Source organism: Anabrus simplex, chromosome 2, assembly GCF_040414725.1.
Source record: "Anabrus simplex isolate iqAnaSimp1 chromosome 2, ASM4041472v1, whole genome shotgun sequence".
NCBI lineage: Eukaryota > Metazoa > Arthropoda > Insecta > Orthoptera > Tettigoniidae > Anabrus > Anabrus simplex.
This window is the reverse complement of record NC_090266.1, coordinates 349,218,858-349,235,224: the sequence shown is the minus strand read 5'-3', so window position 1 is coordinate 349,235,224 and position 16,367 is coordinate 349,218,858.

Sequence of the window (16,367 nt, the reverse complement as noted above, 5' to 3'; positions counted from 1 at the left end):
AGTATGCAGTAGAGGGTTAAGGTCGATGGAGGTGAATAACAGTGTCTTCAGGTATACGAGATTGTAGTCGCATTAGTAAAGGCTTCTAATAATAACAAATTTGGTTGACGTACTCCGAAATTCTGACTTCATTTCTGTGACATAAATTTATCCTGGTGTAAGTCAATGAGGTAATCGAATGTGTTTATGAATATTTACTGAGGAATATTTGAATTATGACACAGATTCTGGGATGATTAATACTAAAACATGCATTAGTTCGGTTCCAGGCGAACTAAATCTTTAAAGCACATATTCCTAACCACGTCGAAAACTTCATATCATCATTTGTATCTTGCAGTTGAGTTAATTGGAGAGTGGAAGCATTGATTCATTTGTAGATATTGTGGAAATATTGTAGATAGTTCTTCTATGGAATATTTCCTGTAGTTAGATTGTAGAGTTTAGTCATAATTGTAATTATTAGGGATATTTGACAGTGTGCGAATTTTCAGAGATGTGTGTTACAGGCAGATGGGCTAATCAGTGATATTTTGTGTTCAATTATAATCTTCGTTGCTGTCCGTATTTTAACGTTGCTAAATTTAGGTTTTATTTGAGAAGTGCTATTTATTTCAGTTCATTGGAAATGACCACTTAACGTTAAATATTGATTCTAGTAATGAAGTAATTGTAATTGATATTTAATTATTTGACATTTTAACCCTCTACTGCATGGTGTAAGTCAATGAGGTAATTGGTTCTAGATTTTCGAATGTGTTTATGAATATTTACTGAGGAATATTTGAATTATGACACAGATTCTGGGATGATTAATAACTAAAACATTCATTAGTTCGGTTCCAGGCGAATTAAATCTTTAAAGCACATATTCCTAACCACGTCGAAAACTTCATATCATCATTTGTATCTTGCAGTTGAGTTAATTGGAGAGTGGAAGCATTGATTCATTTGTAGATATTGTGTAAATATTGTAGATAGTTCTTCTATGGAGTATTTCCTGTAGTTAGATTGTAGAGTTTAGTCATAATTGTAATTCTTAGGGATATTTGACAGTGTGCGAATTTTCAGAGATGTGTGTTACAGGCAGATGGGCTAGTCAGTGATATTTTGTGTTCAATTATAATCTTCGTTGCTGTCCGTATTTTAACGTTGCTAAATTTAGGTTTTATTTGAGAAGTGCTATTTATTTCAGTTCATTGGAAATGACCACTTAACGTTAAATATTGATTCTAGTAATGAAGTAATTGTAATTGATATTTAATTATTTGACATTTTAACCCTCTACTGCATGAATTATTTTTCGTTTTCGTTTGGTGAAGAAAATTTCAAGCTTTAATGTTCAACATACGTTCAGTATATTAGATGTACCAGCAATTCTTAACTGGGCCTAATAGCTTAACACTCATATGTGATGTGGATTGCCATAGTTGAATATATATACGATTTTTCACGATTTTACGCTAAGCTTTTAACATTCAAAGACCGAACAGTACGTACCCTACTGGCCATGGGTACGTACTGCGAGGCGCAAGTACAACTTGCAGAACCGTAGGTCGGTAATGTCTTTGAGGTTGAGCCAGAGGTACTCCTGAAGCCTGTGGTAATGTGATGGGGAGGGCCCCCGTAAAATAAACGGTGGTTGGTTCGCGTGGATGTTGACGGGGTGGAAGGAGTACCTTTGGTTGTAGGGCTGTTTTGACTTATGTTATGTAAAAAAAAACAAGGCATCACTGGGATATGTGTTTAATTGATTGTACAGTAGAAGGTGTGCCGTAAAACTACCTCTGTCTACATTAATTATCCATTTATAGAGATGAAAAGTTATTTGTTGCCAAATATTTGAATTATGACACAGATTCTGGGATGATTAATAACTAAAACATGCATTAGTTCGGTTCCAGGCGAACTAAATCTTTAAAGCACATATTCCTAACCACGTCGAAAACTTCATATCATCATTTGTATCTTGCAGTTGAGTTAATTGGAGAGTGGAAGCATTGATTCATTTGTAGATATTGTGTAAATATTGTAGATAGTTCTTCTATGGAATATTTCCTGTAGTTAGATTGTAGAGTTTAGTCATAATTGTAATTATTAGGGATATTTGACAGTGTGCGAATTTTCAGAGATGTGTGTTACAGGCAGATGGGCTAATCAGTGATATTTTGTGTTCAATTATAATCTTCGTTGCTGTCCGTATTTTAACGTTGCTAAATTTAGGTTTTATTTGAGAAGTGCTATTTATTTCAGTTCATTGGAAATGTCCACTTAACGTTAAATATTGATTCTAGTAATGAAGTAATTGTAATTGATATTTAATTATTTGACATTTTAACCCTCTACTGCATGAATTATTTTTCGTTTTCGTTTGGTGAAGAAAATTTCAAGTTTTAATGTGCAACATACGTTCAGTATATTAGATGTACAAGGCAACAGTATGCAGTAGAGGGTTAAGGTCGATGGAGGTGAATAACAGTGTCTTCAGGTATACGAGATTGTAGTCGCATTAGTAAAGGCTTCTAATAATAATAAATTTGGTTGACGTACTCCGAAATTCTGACTTCATTTCTGTGAAATAAATTTATCCTGGTGTAAGTCAATGAGGTAATCGAATGTGTTTATGAATATTTACTGAGGAATATTTGAATTATGACACAGATTCTGGGATGATTAATAACTAAAACATGCATTAGTTCGGTTCCAGGCGAACTAAATCTTAAAAGCACATATTCCTAACCACGTCGAAAACTTCATATCATCATTTGTATCTTGCAGTTGAGTTAATTGGAGAGTGGAAGCATTGATTCATTTGTAGATATTGTGTAAATATTGTAGATAGTTCTTCTATGGAATATTTCCTGTAGTTAGATTGTAGAGTTTAGTCATAATTGTAATTATTAGGGATATTTGACAGTGTGCGAATTTTCAGAGATGTGTGTTACAGGCAGATGGGCTAATCAGTGATATTTTGTGTTCAATTATAATCTTCGTTGCTGTCCGTATTTTAACGTTGCTAAATTTAGGTTTTATTTGAGAAGTGCTATTTATTTCAGTTCATTGGAAATGACCACTTAACGTTAAATATTGATTCTAGTAATGAAGTAATTGTAATTGATATTTAATTATTTGACATTTTAACCCTCTACTGCATGAATTATTTTTCGTTTTCGTTTGGTGAAGAAAATTTCAAGCTTTAATGTTCAACATACGTTCAGTATATTAGATGTACCAGCAATTCTTAACTGGGCCTAATAGCTTAACACTCATATGTGATGTGGATTGCCATAAGTGAATATATATACGATTTTTCACGATTTTACGCTAAGCTTTTAACATTCAAAGACCGAACAGTACGTACCCTACTGGCCATGGGTACGTACTGCAAGGCGCAAGTACAACTTGCAGAACCGTAGGTCGGTAATGTCTTTGAGGTTGAGCCAGAGGTACTCCTGAAGCCTGTGGTAATGTGATGGGGAGGGCCCACGTAAAATAAACGGTGGTTGGTTCGCGTGGATGTTGACGGGGTGGAAGGAGTACCTTTGGTTGTAGGGCTGTTTTGACTTATGTTATGTAAAAAAAAACAAGGCATCACTGGGATATGTGTTTAATTGATTGTACAGTAGAAGGTGTGCCGTAAAACTACCTCTGTCTACATTAATTATCCATTTATAGAGATGAAAAGTTATTTGTTGCCAAAAGGCAACAGTATGCAGTAGAGGGTTAAGGTCGATGGAGGTGAATAACAGTGTCTTCAGGTATACGAGATTGTAGTCGCATTAGTAAAGGCTTCTAATAATAACAAATTTGGTTGACGTACTCCGAAATTCTGACTTCATTTCTGTGACATAAATTTATCCTGGTGTAAGTCAATGAGGTAATCGAATGTGTTTATGAATATTTACTGAGGAATATTTGAATTATGACACAGATTCTGGGATGATTAATACTAAAACATGCATTAGTTCGGTTCCAGGCGAACTAAATCTTTAAAGCACATATTCCTAACCACGTCGAAAACTTCATATCATCATTTGTATCTTGCAGTTGAGTTAATTGGAGAGTGGAAGCATTGATTCATTTGTAGATATTGTGTAAATATTGTAGATAGTTCTTCTATGGAATATTTCCTGTAGTTAGATTGTAGAGTTTAGTCATAATTGTAATTATTAGGGATATTTGACAGTGTGCGAATTTTCAGAGATGTGTGTTACAGGCAGATGGGCTAATCAGTGATATTTTGTGTTCAATTATAATCTTCGTTGCTGTCCGTATTTTAACGTTGCTAAATTTAGGTTTTATTTGAGAAGTGCTATTTATTTCAGTTCATTGGAAATGACCACTTAACGTTAAATATTGATTCTAGTAATGAAGTAATTGTAATTGATATTTAATTATTTGACATTTTAACCCTCTACTGCATGAATTATTTTTCGTTTTCGTTTGGTGAAGAAAATTTCAAGCTTTAATGTTCAACATACGTTCAGTATATTAGATGTACCAGCAATTCTTAACTGGGCCTAATAGCTTAACACTCATATGTGATGTGGATTGCCATAAGTGAATATATATACGATTTTTCACGATTTTACGCTAAGCTTTTAACATTCAAAGACCGAACAGTACGTACCCTACTGGCCATGGGTACGTACTGCAAGGCGCAAGTACAACTTGCAGAACCGTAGGTCGGTAATGTCTTTGAGGTTGAGCCAGAGGTACTCCTGAAGCCTGTGGTAATGTGATGGGGAGGGCCCACGTAAAATAAACGGTGGTTGGTTCGCGTGGATGTTGACGGGGTGGAAGGAGTACCTTTGGTTGTAGGGCTGTTTTGACTTATGTTATGTAAAAAAAAACAAGGCATCACTGGGATATGTGTTTAATTGATTGTACAGTAGAAGGTGTGCCGTAAAACTACCTCTGTCTACATTAATTATCCATTTATAGAGATGAAAAGTTATTTGTTGCCAAAAGGCAACAGTATGCAGTAGAGGGTTAAGGTCGATGGAGGTGAATAACAGTGTCTTCAGGTATACGAGATTGTAGTCGCATTAGTAAAGGCTTCTAATAATAACAAATTTGGTTGACGTACTCCGAAATTCTGACTTCATTTCTGTGACATAAATTTATCCTGGTGTAAGTCAATGAGGTAATCGAATGTGTTTATGAATATTTACTGAGGAATATTTGAATTATGACACAGATTCTGGGATGATTAATACTAAAACATGCATTAGTTCGGTTCCAGGCGAACTAAATCTTTAAAGCACATATTCCTAACCACGTCGAAAACTTCATATCATCATTTGTATCTTGCAGTTGAGTTAATTGGAGAGTGGAAGCATTGATTCATTTGTAGATATTGTGGAAATATTGTAGATAGTTCTTCTATGGAATATTTCCTGTAGTTAGATTGTAGAGTTTAGTCATAATTGTAATTATTAGGGATATTTGACAGTGTGCGAATTTTCAGAGATGTGTGTTACAGGCAGATGGGCTAATCAGTGATATTTTGTGTTCAATTATAATCTTCGTTGCTGTCCGTATTTTAACGTTGCTAAATTTAGGTTTTATTTGAGAAGTGCTATTTATTTCAGTTCATTGGAAATGACCACTTAACGTTAAATATTGATTCTAGTAATGAAGTAATTGTAATTGATATTTAATTATTTGACATTTTAACCCTCTACTGCATGGTGTAAGTCAATGAGGTAATTGGTTCTAGATTTTCGAATGTGTTTATGAATATTTACTGAGGAATATTTGAATTATGACACAGATTCTGGGATGATTAATAACTAAAACATTCATTAGTTCGGTTCCAGGCGAATTAAATCTTTAAAGCACATATTCCTAACCACGTCGAAAACTTCATATCATCATTTGTATCTTGCAGTTGAGTTAATTGGAGAGTGGAAGCATTGATTCATTTGTAGATATTGTGTAAATATTGTAGATAGTTCTTCTATGGAGTATTTCCTGTAGTTAGATTGTAGAGTTTAGTCATAATTGTAATTCTTAGGGATATTTGACAGTGTGCGAATTTTCAGAGATGTGTGTTACAGGCAGATGGGCTAGTCAGTGATATTTTGTGTTCAATTATAATCTTCGTTGCTGTCCGTATTTTAACGTTGCTAAATTTAGGTTTTATTTGAGAAGTGCTATTTATTTCAGTTCATTGGAAATGACCACTTAACGTTAAATATTGATTCTAGTAATGAAGTAATTGTAATTGATATTTAATTATTTGACATTTTAACCCTCTACTGCATGAATTATTTTTCGTTTTCGTTTGGTGAAGAAAATTTCAAGCTTTAATGTTCAACATACGTTCAGTATATTAGATGTACCAGCAATTCTTAACTGGGCCTAATAGCTTAACACTCATATGTGATGTGGATTGCCATAGTTGAATATATATACGATTTTTCACGATTTTACGCTAAGCTTTTAACATTCAAAGACCGAACAGTACGTACCCTACTGGCCATGGGTACGTACTGCGAGGCGCAAGTACAACTTGCAGAACCGTAGGTCGGTAATGTCTTTGAGGTTGAGCCAGAGGTACTCCTGAAGCCTGTGGTAATGTGATGGGGAGGGCCCCCGTAAAATAAACGGTGGTTGGTTCGCGTGGATGTTGACGGGGTGGAAGGAGTACCTTTGGTTGTAGGGCTGTTTTGACTTATGTTATGTAAAAAAAAACAAGGCATCACTGGGATATGTGTTTAATTGATTGTACAGTAGAAGGTGTGCCGTAAAACTACCTCTGTCTACATTAATTATCCATTTATAGAGATGAAAAGTTATTTGTTGCCAAATATTTGAATTATGACACAGATTCTGGGATGATTAATAACTAAAACATGCATTAGTTCGGTTCCAGGCGAACTAAATCTTTAAAGCACATATTCCTAACCACGTCGAAAACTTCATATCATCATTTGTATCTTGCAGTTGAGTTAATTGGAGAGTGGAAGCATTGATTCATTTGTAGATATTGTGTAAATATTGTAGATAGTTCTTCTATGGAATATTTCCTGTAGTTAGATTGTAGAGTTTAGTCATAATTGTAATTATTAGGGATATTTGACAGTGTGCGAATTTTCAGAGATGTGTGTTACAGGCAGATGGGCTAATCAGTGATATTTTGTGTTCAATTATAATCTTCGTTGCTGTCCGTATTTTAACGTTGCTAAATTTAGGTTTTATTTGAGAAGTGCTATTTATTTCAGTTCATTGGAAATGACCACTTAACGTTAAATATTGATTCTAGTAATGAAGTAATTGTAATTGATATTTAATTATTTGACATTTTAACCCTCTACTGCATGAATTACTTTTCGTTTTCGTTTGGTGAAGAAAATTTCAAGCTTTAATGTGCAACATACGTTCAGTATATTGGATGTATAAGGCAACAGTATGCAGTAGAGGGTTAAGGTCGATGGAGGTGAATAACAGTGTCTTCAGGTATACGAGATTTTAGTCGCATTAGTAAAGGCTTCTAATAATAATAAATTTGGTTGACGTACTCCGAAATTCTGACTTCATTTCTGTGAAATAAATTTATCCTGGTGTAAGTCAATGAGGTAATTGGTTCTAGATTTTCGAATGTGTTTATGAATATTTACTGAGGAATATTTGAATTATGACACAGATTCTGGGATGATTAATAACTAAAACATGCATTAGTTCGGTTCCAGGCGAACTAAATCTTTAAAGCACATATTCCTAACCACGTCGAAAACTTCATATCATCATTTGTATCTTGCAGTTGAGTTAATTGGAGAGTGGAAGCATTGATTCATTTGTAGATATTGTGTAAATATTGTAGATAGTTCTTCTATGGAATATTTCCTGTAGTTAGGTTGTAGAATTTAGTCATAATTGTAATTATTAGGGATATTTGACAGTGTGCGAATTTTCAGAGATGTGCGTTACAGGCAGATGGGCTAATCAGTGATATTTTGTGTTCAATTATAATCTTCGTTGCTGTCCGTATTTTAACGTTGCTAAATTTAGGTTTTATTTGAGAAGTGCTATTTATTTCAGTTCATTGGAAATGACCACTTAACGTTATATATTGATTCTAGTAATGAAGTAATTGTCAATAATTTAGAACAGATATACCCTGCGACTCGATTTAATTTTGACCAATCAAAAGCATATTCAAGAAAATTTAAAATGTAAGAAATTTTATTGGTAAATTCAAGAATGTAATTCCACTCAAAACTTTTATTACTAGAAAATTCTGTTTTGTGAATTTTTAAATATTTTCTATTTCAAATTTTAAATAAAAAACAGTGTAATTTTCACATTTGTTCGAAAATTTGTACCTCGACCGCCTCGTTACTCAAGATTTACATAATTAACTTGTTCAAAATTTATTAATCGAAATTTTAATTACTAATCAATTCCGTTAGAATAATTAGGGCTAATAATTTGCTTGTACCATCCCATTTGTTCGGAATATATTTATGTTACATCAAGAGTCTTCATAAATTCATATTAACGCAGTGATCCTTCTCATAATCAGAGCTAGTCAGGATGGCAAGACATTTTTACTTTCTATGAAAAAGTAATTTAAATATTTCTTATGATATCGATATTTAATTATCATTTCAGAACCGATTGTTATTCCCCGCCACTTAGGTTTACTCCGCCAATAACGTCAAGTCCTTACTGAGCACTCCTGGCGTGTCTCTTGCTCTTCACTGATACGGTCGCAATGCATAGGGTACATGCATCCTCATTAAACTCATATTTCCTCATTTCTTTCAGTTTTCAGAATGTAAGGCATGTGAGTTAACTTAGCCCGTCCACAAACCCCACATGGGACTAGGTATGAGCCCTTGTTTAGTTATGCAACTCTCATACTTCAAATCATTAAAATCTGAATATAATTGCCACCGTCTAGATATGTCTTTGTTTCCGAGTCCATTATACTCCTAAGTAACCTGTCCCTTCCTATCCACCTTACAAAACCCCACGACCGATGCCAGTTCATTTGGACAGTTTCATCCTTCGAATTAATTTCTAACTTAGTTTTTATCTCCTCATCGCGGTTGTCGTCTGATAACTTTTCCCAACACTTCTTAGCATCAAACATTCTCGCCACTAAAATTTCTGTTACTTCCTGTTTATTAATAAGCACTCCTGAGACCACTTGGTTTATTCTCCTGTATATTAAATTTGTATGATAACATACAGAAGTAAAGAAATTTCCTCGATAGTTCACTTTATTACATAACACCTTTGACCGCAACTGTGAGCTTACTGCATTAGCCTTGCTACAGCTTAATTCGATTTCATGTGGTATACGCTCATAACATCCTGGGAGTATACACAGCCTAAGTACTTTGAATGACCCAGTTTCATATTCCCTCTCAGATATCGAGTCCTCCTAAATATCTTCACAACTGGCACAGCTTTTCTATTAGAAATGCTCGTTTTCATATCATACTCCATTCACCTCCTTCCGAGCTCCAACGTATTAGGTAGCAGCTTTCAGCAAAGTCTGCTATTAAGACCATATCCTTACTGTACTCCAAACTGTTTACGACATTTCCACAAAGCTTAAGATAATCAAGAAATTACCATGAATTCTGAAAGCAATTTGAAGAAACAAGTACGGTAACAACTAAAAATGAGGAGAAGGTGCCATCAGTGTTATGTACTGGTAATTCATATTCGCAAAGGTATCCGGACATCTCTCAGTAGACGTAAATTAGAGCCTAGAATTCACTGTGACCACCGATGCAACTGTAAAATTTGTCTGAGGGCTGAAAATTGTTCGGTGCTATGATATACTTTCAGGATGGGTGAAGAAAGCGAACTTAGTGACGTCGAGTGTAGAATTTTTATAGGTTGCATCAGCAATAATCTGTCAGTGAGTGTCATTGCCGCCGCTCTGAAGTTGCCATTGTCGACGTGATTATGAAGTGGTAACTGGAAGATACAACCAATCAAAAATCGCAAATCATTTCACATCGTGTGATACGTTCACCCATAAATTTCACAGTGATACTAATCGTATAACTATAACTATGACTGTGGACCGGGAGGTACATAGACTGGGGATCAATGGTCGCGCATCCTCCTATAATTTTCACATTTCGCCGATGAACGCTACGTCCCACATTCGGTGGTGTAAAGAGCGCCTCCACTGATCGTAAACGGCTTGATACGCTTGATTTTCAGTGACTAGTTACGATATACCATATGGAAGTCAGACAGAAGTGTCAGGATGTGGTAGGCAAACGATACATGCTAGTCTGTACATTGTCTATTGTGACATTTGGCGGAGGTATGGTGAAAAAAGTTGGGGTTTTCACCACGCAAGGGCCTCGCTCCTCTTGAAGTGATACAGAGCACGTTGAAAGTGGAAGGGTGTAAAAACATTCTGACCAGCTGCGTGTTGTCAACGGTGGAAGGCTACTTCGGAGACGATTATCGTGTGTTTCGGCATGATAACGTTCTCTGCCATAAAACGCGACTTTTCCTGAGTGGTTTTGTGAACAATAAAGTTCGATAAATGGATCGGCTACTCTCGATTCCCGACCTTAATCCTATCGGAAACCTTTAGGATGATCTAGGGAGGTGACTTCTCTCCAGACAACATCACTAACCACGGTTGGCAGAGTGCTTCAGGAAGAAAGGTCCACAGCACCCTCAGAGACTTTCCGATACCTGGTAGACAGGCTTTACCCTCAGACTTCGAGTTGTAAAAGACGGAAAGGGTAAGCAACCTGCGTTAATGACCATTACTGGGCGTTATCTCGGAGATAAACCGAAAATGATAGTTTCAAGTAGGTGTCCGGATACTTTTAATGAGATACTGTAGTGTATAAATTATGTCTGCAGAACACAGAAAATGTTTAATTCTGGGATTGATCAGGAAAATGTGCTATTAAAATAGAATAACAGGGGAAAGTTGAAATACCCGTAATACGTATCGTCCTTCATGCCTTTTAAATAACTAATATAAAATCCATGTACACGCGAACGACCTAATTAATTGTTTATTCGATGTTAATGCTCGATTTTGTCTGTATGTATTATAGGGGCCATGTACTGGATGCTCCGTTGAACAATACGGCGTACTATAAGCAATAGCTCATTTGGACAAAGCTGGAATATTATTTTCTGTCGGAAAGTGGTAGTTACCTGGGCACCCGTTCTTTAAATCATAGCTAATGTATGTAGTACTATTTAAATATAAACTAGCGTCCGAGGGGTTTAAAATGCACATAAATGTGTAATTATCATGACAATGACATCAAGATTCACAATTACATAAAACTACAAAATGTCTGACTTTCTTAAATTCACTGGTGTTGCTTCACAACTCCTTCTGGTAGCGTGTACTAACTATTCTAGAAATAGCACTGTTAATGACGAACCAAACCAATATCCAGTTACTAATGGAAGAACTTGGATTTTATCTCATTTATGTGTTCCACCGTGATGCTTGGTTAAATCGTTAGTGAAGGATTTGCTTGTGTTCGCTAGAAGCTGCGGCGGGCTGGTTTACTAATATAATAACGTTGTGCTCTTTGACATGGTAATAGCTCCCATGCTGTTTTATACTTTTGGGTAAGAAGCATGGTATTACTTAACCTGAATACTTTAATGGGCAACTTAATGATCAAAGTACAGCAACGTCAGCCCTAGGGTGAGAGACAGATGCCTTTCCTTATATATTGTACTTCCACCCTAGTTATTCCGACAGCCTCATGATATCGTCGCGTTCATTTGAAAACCACGTTCAGACTAAATTCTGTACACTAATTCACACTCAAGTATACTTAGTTATCGCTGAATATATTAGAATTTGTTCCCAGGTTTCGCCGTATGAAATTTTCATGTGTTACATGTTGATAAATTATTAAAATGCACCTACAGTATTTTATAGTCGAAAGAATTAATAATAATAATAATAATAATAATAATAATAATAATAATAATAATAATAATAATAATAATAATAATAATAATAATAGATCAAGCGAGTTGGCCGATGTGAGCTTGCATTCTGGAAATAGTGGGTTCGAATCACATCGTCGGCAACCTTGGTGACGGTTTTCCGTATTTCCGTATTTCCCATTTTAACACAATATCTATCGATGTGTTAGTGCGAGGTTAAATAATAATAAATATATCTCTGATGGAATGTAGTGTTTACATTGCACTTTATATTCAGGTTTATCAGGATTTGTTTAAAAAATTCCCTATTCAATATGAAAGCAACAGAGTTATTTATGAGTGATGCTAGCAACACCATTCTTTACACAGTCAGTCCCCAAGGTCAAAAGTGCCATGGTGGCATTCGCAGAGTCACTTGATGTATGCATTTCACTGGGCTTGGTCGATAGCATCTTCTGGCTTAGTGAGGAAAGGAATGGGGACCTACCTCACTCTTCATTTCCGTACCATACTTTTTCGTAGGCTAGATGGGACAACTGAGAGGGGATCTGTGTTGTATCCTACTAGCCTTCATGCTGAAGGAGAAGGAAAAGAAGAACTTGGACGCAATATGCTCAGGATTCCTGAAAATCGAATGGTGCATGGGTGTTCGAATATCGCAATCAATAGAGTTCTTAACGTTGCAGTGGTCCAAAAATTATTTTGTCATTCACGCACACTTCAACGCAGAACAATTGTTCAAAAAATCTGTTCTTTAGCAAAGGAAAAAACATCTTAACAGGCTGCATAACGCAATCTTTGTACTTCTCTTACTTAGTTGTCTACAAAACGCCAGTATGTTAGAGTAATACAGGGATCGATGTTCGATTGTCGTGGAGGATTTTGGGATCTACATGCCAGGCTATTCCTCCATTTACCTGCTACGTTCCCAATAGGGTATGCATTTCCATTCTGCAATCAGACCCAGTGTGAGCTCCTAAAGTACCATGGCTGTGACAGGACACCTCCACATCCATATCTCAAACTTACCCTAAAAGTACTCAATAACAATTAAGTCTGGGCATGACAATAGCCAATCCCCTCCTCGAATTTCACACCTGCTCAAGAAGTCCCCAGCGAGGCCCTGACAGGTAAATAGGCGTTACTACACACCAGGATGGACCCAATACCCGTATCACATCCACGAGACACCATATGCGTCCCCATGTTGCGGTACATATACCGAATGTCACAACCGTAAATTCCGAGGCATTATAGTCAACCATCAAAACAAATATCGACCCATCCTACTGGACAATCACCTCTGAATCACTCCGCTTCCTGCACAACGACTGACCAGTAATGATCACCAGTGCATCTCTTAAACACACTCTTCTCTATCACTTTCGACAGACGCAATATTCTTTAGAATGGGAATAAGATTCTCCCTTGGTATCGAAGTTGTTCATTGGCATGATGATGGGCGATATATTAGAGAGTTGCTTTGTGCTACACCGTCAAGCAGTAAACTCAAACGGGTCTCCAAACTGGCATATTCTCTCCACTCGACACATTCCGTTTGTTTTAGTATAAGCTACTGCACCCTCTTCCATCCTCAAGACATTTGCGAGCTTCATCACTCCAGTAGCGCGCACCTGCAGAGAGAAGATCAGCAAGCGTTCTAAAGGTTCTATACCACTGAAATACTTAATTTCAACCACTCCATCTATACTCCCCTGTCATCTTCATTTCAGTTCATCGGTAACTCAACTGTCATTCTTCCTGAATGATGCCCAGATAAATACTAAAATTTCCTTTCCTTTCTTCTAACCTCTTAATATGTGAGATATGTCAAAAATACGAGTTCCGTTTACCGCTTGAGTCGAATACTCAGTGAGAATTTGGGATATATCGTCCGTAAATTTGCAGTCGAGTTAGAAGAACACTTGTTTCATTAACGTTATAGATTTCATGGCCTTAAACTTCACTTCAGTCACATCGTGTTGCGCGGAACAAAAATTATTCGAGTACAACATATTATTTATGAAGATAGAACAGGTTTTCTGTTTGGTGGACTATGTTTGTAAACTAGAGCAAGTTCTTTTAATATGTTCATGCATTAAAGATCATGGTATTTATTTTTATTCAAATGCATTGATGACATAATATATTGGAAAATATCACCTGAAATCTCCGGCTCCATGGCTAAATTGTTAGCGTTCTGGCCTTTGGTCACTGGGGTCCCAGGTTCGATTCCCGGCAGATTCGGGAATTTGAACCATAATTGGTTAATTCCCCTGGCACGGGGGCTGGGTGTATGTGTCGTCTTCATCATAGTCTCATACTCATAACGACGAGCAGGTCGCCTACGAGCGTCAAATCAAAAGACCTGCACCTCGCGAGCCGAAGTCCTCGGACATATCCCGGCACTAAAACCATACGCCATTTTATTTTTTTCAACTGAAATTAGCCACTGTATTCCATCCATGAACAAGAATGCTTCATCCTTCTACTTGGTCAGAACAACCCCTCATCAATTATTGGCTTTTAGCCAAGTTTACTTGACTCCCGAAACACGAATACCTCGACTGTAGTCACGCGAGTCTGCTAACAAGCTGTGCCCTTCTGGCCGAGGAGAATGCCTCAGTCTGCAGTCAGATCTCAATTTCTACTTCCACAATGGTACAAACTTTCAAGTTTTTATAATTACACACAATTTGAGTTTTTGAAATATTCTTACAGGGGTTTGATAATATTCATGCACAGTTGGATATCAAGAATTCCAGTGTGATGTATTTCCAGTCAGCTAAACTTGTGATCTTACATGTGATTACAAGTCTGGTGATAAGTTATGTAATTGGTATATTTCATAGCAGTTCGTGAAATCATGCATGACTCCCACGCAGTTAAGGAAGTAATGTTATAAAAATATAGAGGTCACAGATATTCATTGATATTAAATCAAACTTATGATATTTGACTGGAATGTTTTATCAGATGTTGTTAGATGCACTCCTAAAACAGTACTTATTTCCTTCAAAGTAAAGAAAACACGGCACATCAATAGTAATTAGACATTATAGAATTCATTCGAAAGAAATGATTCTATATACGAGTATACAGGTACATTCACATTACTGATATTTCATGTACTTTGTAAGTCTATGAAGTAACTAAACGCTCTCCATAATCCTGTGGTTATATTATGTGAATTGTGAATCAATTTATATACATGTGCCTAGTCTTAAAACTTGGTAATTATATTGTGTCTAATTATCGCCTTCAAACTCGCCCTCTTTACCCCTGCAGTAGAATATAATAGTCACTTAGGCAGTACGAATTTATTAATTTACTCGATATCTTCTTTTCACTGAAATCCCCTACGATACTTTCCACCTTACATGCCAGCTATCATTCTCGCTACTTTTATTTCCTATCACCTCCTGCTTTCATGTCGGACATCTAGAACCACCAGATTGTCTCCAGGATTGCACCTCCTTTGCTTTGATCAGTTTCGAATTACTTACAATTTCCTCCACGTCGCGCAGAAACAGAGAAGTTATATAGCGACGATGAGAGTGAAAGGGATAGGAATAGGAAGAAGCAACCGTGGCCCCGATTTTTTTTACTGGTGTGAACATTGGAAACCACGGAAAAATATATTCAGGGCTGTCGACAGTGGGGTTTGAACGCAATATATCTTGAATGCAAGCTGACAGCTACGTGACCAAACCTGCGTAGCCACCCACTCGGTGTTCCGTTTCTATTTAGTATACTAACATATTGGCGAATACACGGAATGCGTGTGTGTGTTCCACCTCGTGTAATTTCCTACTTTGTGTTCAGTACTCTTGGTGTCCATTTTCAACGATATTATTTCTTTCGTTGGAATGTATGCATTCAAAACTTAATAAGGACATTCAGGATATGAAAGATAGGGTTGACATGGCAGGTATAAAATAATCTCTAGATAAATACCAGGAGGAAATGGAAATAGCGAAGGAACATCGATTCGTTTTGGAGCAGCACACACAGGAGCAGGAGATGCAGGTCCGGAGGTCAATGCTTTCCCAACGTAGCAGATGCCTGTTCATACATGGGATTAAAGAGAATAGAAGCGAGGACAAACTGGCATTACTCTCTTCTGTGTTGGAAGTGCTCACGGTAGGAGTGTAAGTAAATTGCACGGAATTCTATGTGGATGACGTGCAGAAAATAGGAAGTATTCAAGGGAATAGGCCGATTAAAGTACAATTGGTATCCGGGATGCATGGTTATCAAATCCTTCGGAATGCCAGGAATTTAAAAGGGACGGAAGTTTGGATCCAGAGAGACTTGGGGGTTGAAGAAAGAAAGGAGATAAGAGTTCTCCGATTTCGGATGGGGAGAGCAAGGAGAGAGGGCCTTACAGCGTCCATAAGGGGCAAGAGACTATTCATCATAGGCGATGGCTGGAGAAAGGACTACTC